A 10,041-nucleotide genomic window follows, 5' to 3' on the forward strand; every position below is an offset into this window, starting at 1 on the left:
GCTGCGATTGGAACCTTACTTTCTGTGCTATGTGCACTAAAATCAATTACTTTTATTTTGTACATTTATGATTTTATCCCTTTCAGTCCAGATTTACAGTTGTTTGGTTATGATTCATCATTCTTTTTCTGTTGATTTGTTGAATATAGGGGAAAATTTTCTAATTTTTGCTGTAAGTGGTAGTTTTTGCTTATGTTTGAATAGTTTAAATTCTCTCGAAACATCATGTTCGGATGAAAATTTCAGAAAGCGCCCTCGTGGCGTGTCAAAAACGGTTTCTTCTTGCCGATGTTCAATAAAAAAATGTAAAGCATGGTAAAAATTTGCTTGAATGAAAACATAGCAAAAAAACAGAAATCTCCATCATTGATTTAGATTCAAGAGTTTACCGAAATAGTAAAATTCAGTACCGAAGCATTTTATCGATGCATTTTCGCATTTTTTTCGATCAAGTTTGAAGTTATTACCATAAAATTAAATTTCAGCGGCGAAGGAGCATTGAACTAGCTATGGATCTTTAGCAAAAAAAATTCACGTTAAATGAGGTAAACTGATTTGAAAAAATTACGTTTTTGTTATTATGCAATAAAATTTTAGCGGCTTCGATATTTGCTTTCTGGTCAAAAACTGTCTTGATCAGTCACCTGAAAAACATTAATTATAAAAATGGTGGAAAATGATTTTGAACAACAATGTTTGTTGCTTCTACGCCCTGAAAAATTGTAAACTCGTCGCTGATTCAATTTTTTCTAATAAAAAATCATCCACGAATTAATTTGAAAATTAAATGTGCAATTTTTCATAGATTATTATTATTGAAAAACTTGCAATCAATGATTGAGAAGTACCGAAATAATGAAGTTGAGCGATAAAGCTATTTACCAATGCATTTCTGATGATATTTGAGATTTTTAAAAAAGCAAATTTCAGTGCTGAAACAGCATTGAACTAGCTATGGATCTTCAGCAATGATTGTTCGATGTATTTTTAATTGGGTTCTGTGAAGAAAAAACGTTCACGTCAAAGTGACCTATTAGCCTGACACAATTTTAAATAAACTTGAACAAAAAACCACGTTAAATAGGGTAATCTGATTCGAAAAATGTACGTTTTTGTTATTATTATATAATGAATATTTTAGCGACTTCGATAGTTGCTTTCTGGTCAAAATTTGTCTTGAAGTGTCACTTGAAAAACAAAAATTGTGAAAATTGATTTTGAACAAAAAATAAAGCAAAATTTGTGTGTTTCTAAACCCTGAAAAATTGTAAATTTGTCGCTGATTTGATGTGTTCTAATAAGAAGTCAACCACGAATTAATTTCAAAATTAAGTGTACCATTTTCCATAGATGATTATTACTAATTAAATATTGAGAATTATCGAAGTAGTAAATTTGAGTGCTGAAGCTATTTGCCAATGCGTTTCTGATGAAGTCTGAGGTTTTTTTTAAAAAAGCAAATTTCGGTGCTGAAGTAGCACAGAACTAGCTATCGATCTTTAGCAGTGATTATGTGCGGATTGTTAATTGGATTCATAGAAAAAAAGTTTCCCGTCAGAGTGATTCATTAAACTACAGTCAATCGAGGAGAGATTCTTAAGGCAAACCATAAATTTGGAGAGGATTTTCAAAAAAAAATGTAGAGATTTCTTAGCTCGCTCGGTGTTAAAACAAAAATTAGGACACGCTAAATAGTGTAATTTATAAAAAAAAATTACATTTTTGTCAGTAAACAATATTTTTTCAGCAAATCCTATACTTAATTTTTGGTCAAAAATCGACTAGATTTCCCATCTGAAACACATAGTTTGTAAAAATTGTAGAAACTGAGTTTGAGCAAAAATAAACTAAAAACAAGACTGCTCGTATATTAGGTCAACGCCCTGAAACTTCCGACTGTCCATTGATTCATATCGAATAGTTTTTGGGAAAAGAAAATATTGCAGACCAATAAGCTTCGGACAATTTCACGTTGTGAAATTTTGATTTGTACAAAATTATGAAAAGTTGATTTGTACAGATCCGGTTAGTTAGCCACCATTCAATTTGGAACAATTTTGTTGTTCGGGATAATTCGCAAGGCATAATTAATTCGAGTTACGTTCACAGCAATATGAATAAATTCATCAAAGCGCGCATAACTTAGTCGCATGGCCAATTTGGCAAGTCTCAAACCCCCAGTACTTTACAAAAAACAATTGGAGGTAAAATATCTTCTTAGACTTGAACTCAGGAAGTCGATATTTCAATGGGGTATCAACATTTTTTGTCGAAAATTATTATTTCGATCGGTGAAAATTGATTGAATGAAAAAAACCACACCGAGCATAAATATCCCGTTTTCTTCGAAAGTCGGAACACAAATGCGTGCTTCTCAATTATAAAATCATCGATGATTCAACGTGAAAAAAAAACTTTGCAGAAGTTGTCGATGGTCATTAATAATTTCAGCTTGAAATTGATTTTAAAATTAGGTGTGCGATTTTCAAAAATGATTTTTACTGGAAAATGTCAAACTTATTACCCTACCATCGCTACGACAGTTTCTAAGAACGCTCAAAATGAAGTCTTTGGAATGTAGTTTGAACTGTACGAATTTACTTGTAAAGCAGCACAAACTCTTGTATCTTTTCTCCAGATCATAAACATGCGCTAGCTCCTGTTTGAAGGCTAGCAGAAACCTTAACGACTAAAGTATCACGAACATGACAACATCTTTTAAAATTGTCTTGAACAAAGTACTTGAAGCTACTGAACGCCGAATAACAGATTATATATTGTAATATATTCAGGGAAACATCATCAATTCATTTCAACTTCAGTCTTGCATTCTTTTATTATTACTGATAATGCTCAAAAATCATTTCAAATCGTGAACAAAACTCGGTTGAAAAAATGATGAGCCAAAAAATGTTAAATGATCAGCACAGGGAACTTTTAAGTCAGGAACATTCTCTGTTAGCACATGCTCGAGTTAAAAACGTCCATTTACAAAAAACAATTGGAGGTAAAATATCTATCTTCTTAGACTTGAACTCAGGAAATTAGGTGTGCAGTAGTCAGTAAACAATATTTTTTCAGCAAACCCTATCTTTGTTTTCTGGTCAAAAATCGACTAGATGTCTCATCTGAAAAACATAGTTTGTAAAAATTGTAGAAGTTGAGTTTGAGCGAAAATAAAACAAAACAAGACTGCTCGTACATCAGGGCAACTCCCTGAATCTTCCGACTGTCCATTGATTCATATCGAATAGTTTTTGGGAAAAGAAAATATTGCAAACCTTTAAACTTTGGACAATATCAGATTTAGAAATGTTGATTTGTACAAAATTATTACGACCGATCCGGTTAGTTAGCCACAATTCAATTTGGAACAATTTTGTTGTTCGGGATAATTCGCAATGCATAAATAATTCGAGTTACGCTCACAGCAAAATGAATAAATTCTTCAAAGCGCGCATAATTTAGTCGCATGGCCAATTTGGCAAGTCTCAAACCCCCAGAACTTTACAAAAAAAAATTGGAGGTAAAATATCTTCTTAGACTTGAACTCAGGAAGTCAATATCTTCAATGGGGTATCAACAATTTTTGTCGAAATTATTATTTCGATCGGCAAAAATTGATTGAATGAAAAAAACCACAACGAGCATAAATATCCCGTTTTCTTCGAAAGTCGGAACAAAAATGCGTGCTTCTCAATTATAAAATCATCGATGATTCAACGTTAAAAAATTTTGCAGAAATTGTCGATGGTCATTAATAATTTCAGCATGGAATTGATTTTAAAATTAGGTGTGCAATTTTCATAAATGGTTTTTACTGGAAAACATCAAACATATTACCCTACCATCTGTGGGGTAATATGTTTCTGTGAACGATCAAAATGAAATCTTTGGAATTCAGTTTGAACTGTACGAATTTACTTGTAAAGCAGCACAAACTTTTGTATCTTTTCTCCAGATCATAAACATGCGCTAGCCTCTGTTTGAAGGCTAGCAGAAACCTTTCCGACTAAAGTATCAGGAACATAACAACATCTTTTAAAATTGTCTAGAACAAAGTACTTGAAGCTACTGAACGCCGAATAACAGATTATATATGGTAATATATTCAGGGAAACATCATCAATTCATTTCAACTTCAGTCTTGCATTCTTTTATTATTACTGATAATGCTCAAAAATTATTTCAAATCGTGAACAAAACTCGGTTGAAAAAATGATGAGCCAAAAAGTGTTAACCTTTTTTTTGAATATCAGCACAGGAATTCTTTAAATCAGGAACATTCTCTGTTAACACATGCTCGAGTTAACATAGTCCATTTACGGTCCGTCTGTGCGAATCGTAGTCATGAAAATGATTGTAAATTGGTTATAAAGTGTTGATGATGAAATTAAATTCATTGAATGGGATGATGAATATAGCAACAAAATTAACTGCCATCACAGAATCTTGTTTTTCCTGAATTATGTTGAAATTCAAACTAATAATCTCTGCTGCAAACTTCATTGCCGAACCAAAAAAGCCAAAATAAAAAATTAATACAACAAATGAAGCTAAACTGCTCGGACCAGGGCGAGGCGTTGATTGTTCCGAAGGCCCTTTAACGTATGTGATGCAAGTTTTGGATGTGATAACTTTTCAAAAAATACGTTTTCAAAGTTTTCGATTTTCCTTATCAGCCCCATAAATTGAAGCGTATAAATTTATTAATTTTGCGTTTATTAACGCAACATTAGGATCAATTAACTTGCCCTGGAATGATTTCTGCACCAGATTAGTTCACCGCTTATACCGATTAAGTTTTCGGCTATCCGGGTATTAGGTTGCTTGAAACGCAAACCTTTCAAGGTATCTGAAATAGCTTTTGCTTGAAAGAGGGACTTTAAAAAAAGAAATAAAAAATTTTGTAATCCATTTTTTGAATATGAAAATCTACCCTATTAAGTGTCTTTGTTTTCTGAAAAGAAGCTACTTTTTGATGTCAATTACAAAAAGGTATGCTCATCTTTATTGCCGCCTTATTTGGGACAATTAGCTTGCGTGCGTTCAATGATCTCTGAGCCGGGTGCCGGACATCAAGCCGACGTGATTTCAAGAAGCCGAATTGTAAATATAGAGTCTTCAAGCCAAACATTTTCTGAAAAACTCATAAAAAATGATAAAAAATGATTAATTTTGTGATTGATTTGAAGAATTTCTTAATTTCATTATCTTTTTTTGTCAGTTGTTGGCTTTTTTAAATAAAATGTAACCGTCAAATTGATGTTTAGGGAAGTTTTAAAAGAACACATTGTTGAAGGCGCTTTTTACCCGCAGTGACAAAAATGTCTTTAGATTGTATTAAATTGATTTTGAATCGATTTTAAAACAAAAGACTCCAAACAGATTAACAGTGTGCAATCTAAGAACTGAGACAAACTTTCAATTAATTTAAATCCATCTTTTTTGAAAAATTTGGATCGGTTAAAGTGTCTAAAAATCAGTTTAAATCGATTTGGTTGGAGTTTTGTAAAATCCATTCAAGTCTTGCTTTAGGAAAACAATGAAACAAATTAAATTTTGAGCAACACTTTGAAAAAAAAATAGGAAAATGGTCAAAATAGATCAGATTTTGAACTACAAATATGCATGGAAATCATAGAAAGTTATCCATCTTAAAAATAATTGGTTTTTTATGCTACTTTACGCTGTGAATGTAAAACGAAACATCATGGGTGATGAATAAATTCATCACAAACTCGAAACTGATGAAATTTGAGTAAAAAATTGGTGAAAGACCCCTAATCTGTATTTGTCAGTGCAGGTATGCTTATAGTTTTTCTTTTCAGAATCCGGCTGATGTAAATTACAGATGCCATTTCTACTAAGAGGGGCATTGTCATGAATAGCACTCATCATGGACTAAAATTGCCAAAAAACTTAAAACAGAACATTTTAAAGATAAAAAGTAAAGCTTTGAGGTGGTTATAAAGTTTTAATTCCAGTCTAAAATCTCTTCGGCTTGAAGTCTTGTCGGCTTATTGTCCTAGACCACTCTGAGCAGCCATAATTTGCCGACCACGCTACGCGTCAATAGAAAACTGGTAAATTTTGCGAACTAATTATCACAAATGGGCAAAAAAATCACTGAAAACCCCCATAATTTCCTAATTTTTCAAAACTTTCAGAATCTATTGAAATATCCGTTAAGTACTCTTTGTTGAAAAAGATCTACTTAATAATTACCTCCTTTCAAGAAGAAGGTTGATTGTTAAGTAGTTTAAAATAGTAGAAATTTCAAACAATCAATCAGAAAGCATAAAATTTGAATTATAAATGAACGTTTTAGTTCTAATTTACTGCTTCCATTTATAGGGGTAGCATTTCAATAGTAGATACGATAGGGTGAATTGTTAAGCAGATTTGTCGAAATTACCCCGAGTACAAGTTTTTGGCAAACTCGGAAAGAAAAGGAAAAAGTTGTACATAATACAAGTTTTAAATGCCACAAAAATTAAACGCCAAGACTGGAGCGATCATAGACAAAAACAATGGATGACTAACAGCCCTGACCTAAGATAAAGTTATTATGATTTGTTATACGAATAAGGTTAGTTTATGAATAAGTAATTGCCCCATACAATCAAAATTAAACTAATATTTAGGTTTTCGTCATTTCTACATTTTCCCCTGATAACCTCGAATAGAGTTTCATGTATAATAAATTTTTTTCTTAGAAAAAAAGGAGAATTTTTTTATTGTAATTTAAAATTGTCATTTGAACAATTGAGCTTGTTAGAATGAAATAAAAAAAATGTTTTCAAGGGGTTTCATAATTGATTCATATATGTGGTAACGAAAAAAAAAATTAAACCCATTGTTCTAAAAACGGATTCTTTTAAGACTGTTTTTCGAACCAAATCAAAGCTGACTGGACATTTAAAAAAAATAAATTTGTTTGAGGTATTTAAAATTATCACCTACCAAAATATATGAGGTATTTCGCAAAGGGTTTTGAGCGGAAGTAATAATTTGTGCTTAATGCAAAAAGAAACAATTTTTCTTCTGAATGAAATTATTCGAGCAGAACTAATTTGATTTGAAGATGGGTGCTTAATATGGAAGCATTTTCTTTTAAATCACTCAATTAAAAAAAGAGTAGGAAGGCTGATGACCAGAAAATAAAATTTTGTCAAAATAGCACAAAAATAGAAAGAAAAAAACTCAAGTGCTGATTTAATTATCGGAAAATTTACATCAGACAAAAACGCTCGGAAGAAAACTTGTCTGAAACTTTATCAGAATAACTATAGGCCAAACTGATTTTAGAGCTAAACAAAGCTTGAAAATGGTTTAGTTTCCTTAGTTTGGTTCAAGTAAATTTGTTTTTATTTAGTGAGTCATCTTTACCATAAAAAACTAAACCTTGGTTGACTAAAACTGCCAAGTTTTTGGAGTTACATTTTGAAACCAAATTATATTTCAAGAAATTGCATAATATCAATTACATTAAAATACATAAATGTCTGATAGCGACGAAATAACAAGGTTGAACAAATACTCCAATTGATTTTGTTAGACAACATGTTAAACTGAAAAAAGTCCATGTTTCGATTAAGTGGGGCATGAAAATTGCCAATGTAAATAATATTTTGGCTTCATATTTTGTTCCGGCCAGCAAAATTTTTTAAAAAAAATTGTTCATTTGAAACTTGTCTAGTCTCAGTTTGAGCTAAAACGATAAACTCAATTGTTTAACTTTTTTTGGTGGATGAAGTTGAGTCTCACTTTAGCCTAATTGATTAAGAATACGTTTAGGAAAAAAAACAAAATGGCTTGGCTAAGATACTCCTCAAAAAGGGGTTAATTAGCACGAACCCAATCCTTTTCTGTCTTTCTTTCTTTCTTCTTTTCTTTTTTCTTTTTTTTAAATCTTTTTCTTTTCTTTTTTTCTTTCATTCCGTGTTTCTCGAAATTTTATCTTCCAAATTGAAATGACCTGTAAGAAATAAAGACAAGAAATAAAAGATTCAAGACCCATGATTCGACTCCATTGAATTTTATGCGACCCTGCTCGACTAATGATTTGACAATTTTTGACCCATATTCTGTATTTGTTTGAGCGAAGCCTTAACTCAATGCCTCATGCTGGGTCAAAATCGGATATTGTTTATCATATTATAGTCAGTATTTATACAAAACTACAGTTTGATTGATTACAATAGATTTTGATCGTAGAGTTTCTTATGTCACTATATTCCATTATAATCAATTGTAACTGATTTTTTTTGAGATGTTAATGATTAAAATTACAATTTTTCTCAAAAATTGTCTCGTTTATTGTTTAGTGCAGTTGCTAAGTATTACATTTTTCAATATTTTACATTCCACATTTTATAGTTTCTTAAAGATTTTCTACATTTATTTTTTTTCAATTCTCAATTCATGGCAGTTTAACATTATAGTTTTTTTTGCCAAAATTGCTATTTTTTTTGTTGCTGCAAAAGACATGGCATAAAACTTCTTACAAAACTTGCAAAATTTCTGCAATTTAATCAATTGAGTTCCAAAAAGAAAATGGATTATTTTAAGTTATAATGGATTGACTTGACAAAATAACCAATTTCGGTGGCAAAATTAATAAATTTTAATCGGTTATAATAAATTATAAAAGACTTCGTTTTCAAAACATGATTATAATGGATTTTCTTGACAAAAATAATCGTTTTTAGTGCCAAAAAGTAACGAATTAAAATCGATCATAATGGATTATATGAAAAAAGTCGACAAACTTCAAATCAAAAACTTCACTTCTGAATTTATCTCCCACACTTTGCAAGCCTACTCCTTGGTCTGCAAAGCCTCAAAAAATCAAGTTTTGGTCTTGACATTCTGGAATTACCGAAGTTTGGTCGCGATAGTTTAATAATAAAACCACAACTTAGGCCCCTGAACAGGGCTTGGCTATAGATGCAATTAGTTTAACTCGACAAATGCAGTCAAGTCTGGTACTCATCCTAGGTAATTATAAGTCCAGCGTAGCATTTCGAGAGTTAACTGAGATTCATGATTTCAAAAACAAGTTTCATAGACTGTCGGATATGCCCAAAGCTTCGAAGAATAAATTTTTTGTCGTTGATTAGGTTTCTCGCCGTTCATGGCGGCCTCTCTTAGTTTTCGACAAAAACAGGCTATGGACAAGCTTTTCAATGCCGTTTTCGTGCTTAAAGAGACTCAAAAATTGATTTTGATGCAAGGTGATGCCTCATAACTAGAACTAAATCATGGTACTTGGACACTCATACATAACTGTTGAATCACGATACGTAAAATTTGAAGGGAAGAAGCAAAATGAATGTCATGTGATCACGCAAGTCAAGTTTATTGTCCAGTGTGTCGATAGTGAATGATTCGATATTGCATCATAGTGCAACAATTTTCCTTAACATATCAAAATGTCAAAAATTTTTATTATACTTAAAGTTATTATAAAAATATATTATAATCAATCATTATTTAAATTTTGTACTTTCACGGGTAGACCCTCAGTAGGTAATTGTTTCGCTCTTTGTCTATCCTTTCCTTAGTCATTGTGTTTCTTATAAAAATGTTTGATGAAATTGTATAAAACATGATTTTGGGAAAAACAATTTTCTTTCTTTTTTCTTTCTTTCGTTTTTCAGTGTGCATGTTGATGGTGGAAGTTTATTGTCAAGTGTGTTCAAACTTAAAAGATGGAGAGCTTCAAGAGATTCAATCGATTGCACCAGCGAACTGAAAACACCAAGTTTTGCCTAAGCTTGCACTTCTTTGTGGTTTGAGCTCGTTCGATTTTTTTTCAGTGTGTTTTTCAACCTAAAACTAACTAGTAGTACATAGCATTAATGAATATCAGCGAAAAAAAAACTTGCTTTTTTCGCTGTTTTGTTGTAAGTAGCACACTGAAAAAATTCGATTGAAGCTTAGATGAAAATTCGTTTTTGTCCTCGTTTTGCTAGTCTCGCTACAAGAAAGAAGAAAGAAGAAGATTGAAAAAGGAAGCGGCACCTCTTCCAAGAT

This window comes from Symsagittifera roscoffensis, chromosome 5, assembly GCF_963678635.1.
Source record: "Symsagittifera roscoffensis chromosome 5, txSymRosc1.1, whole genome shotgun sequence".
NCBI lineage: Eukaryota > Metazoa > Xenacoelomorpha > Acoela > Convolutidae > Symsagittifera > Symsagittifera roscoffensis.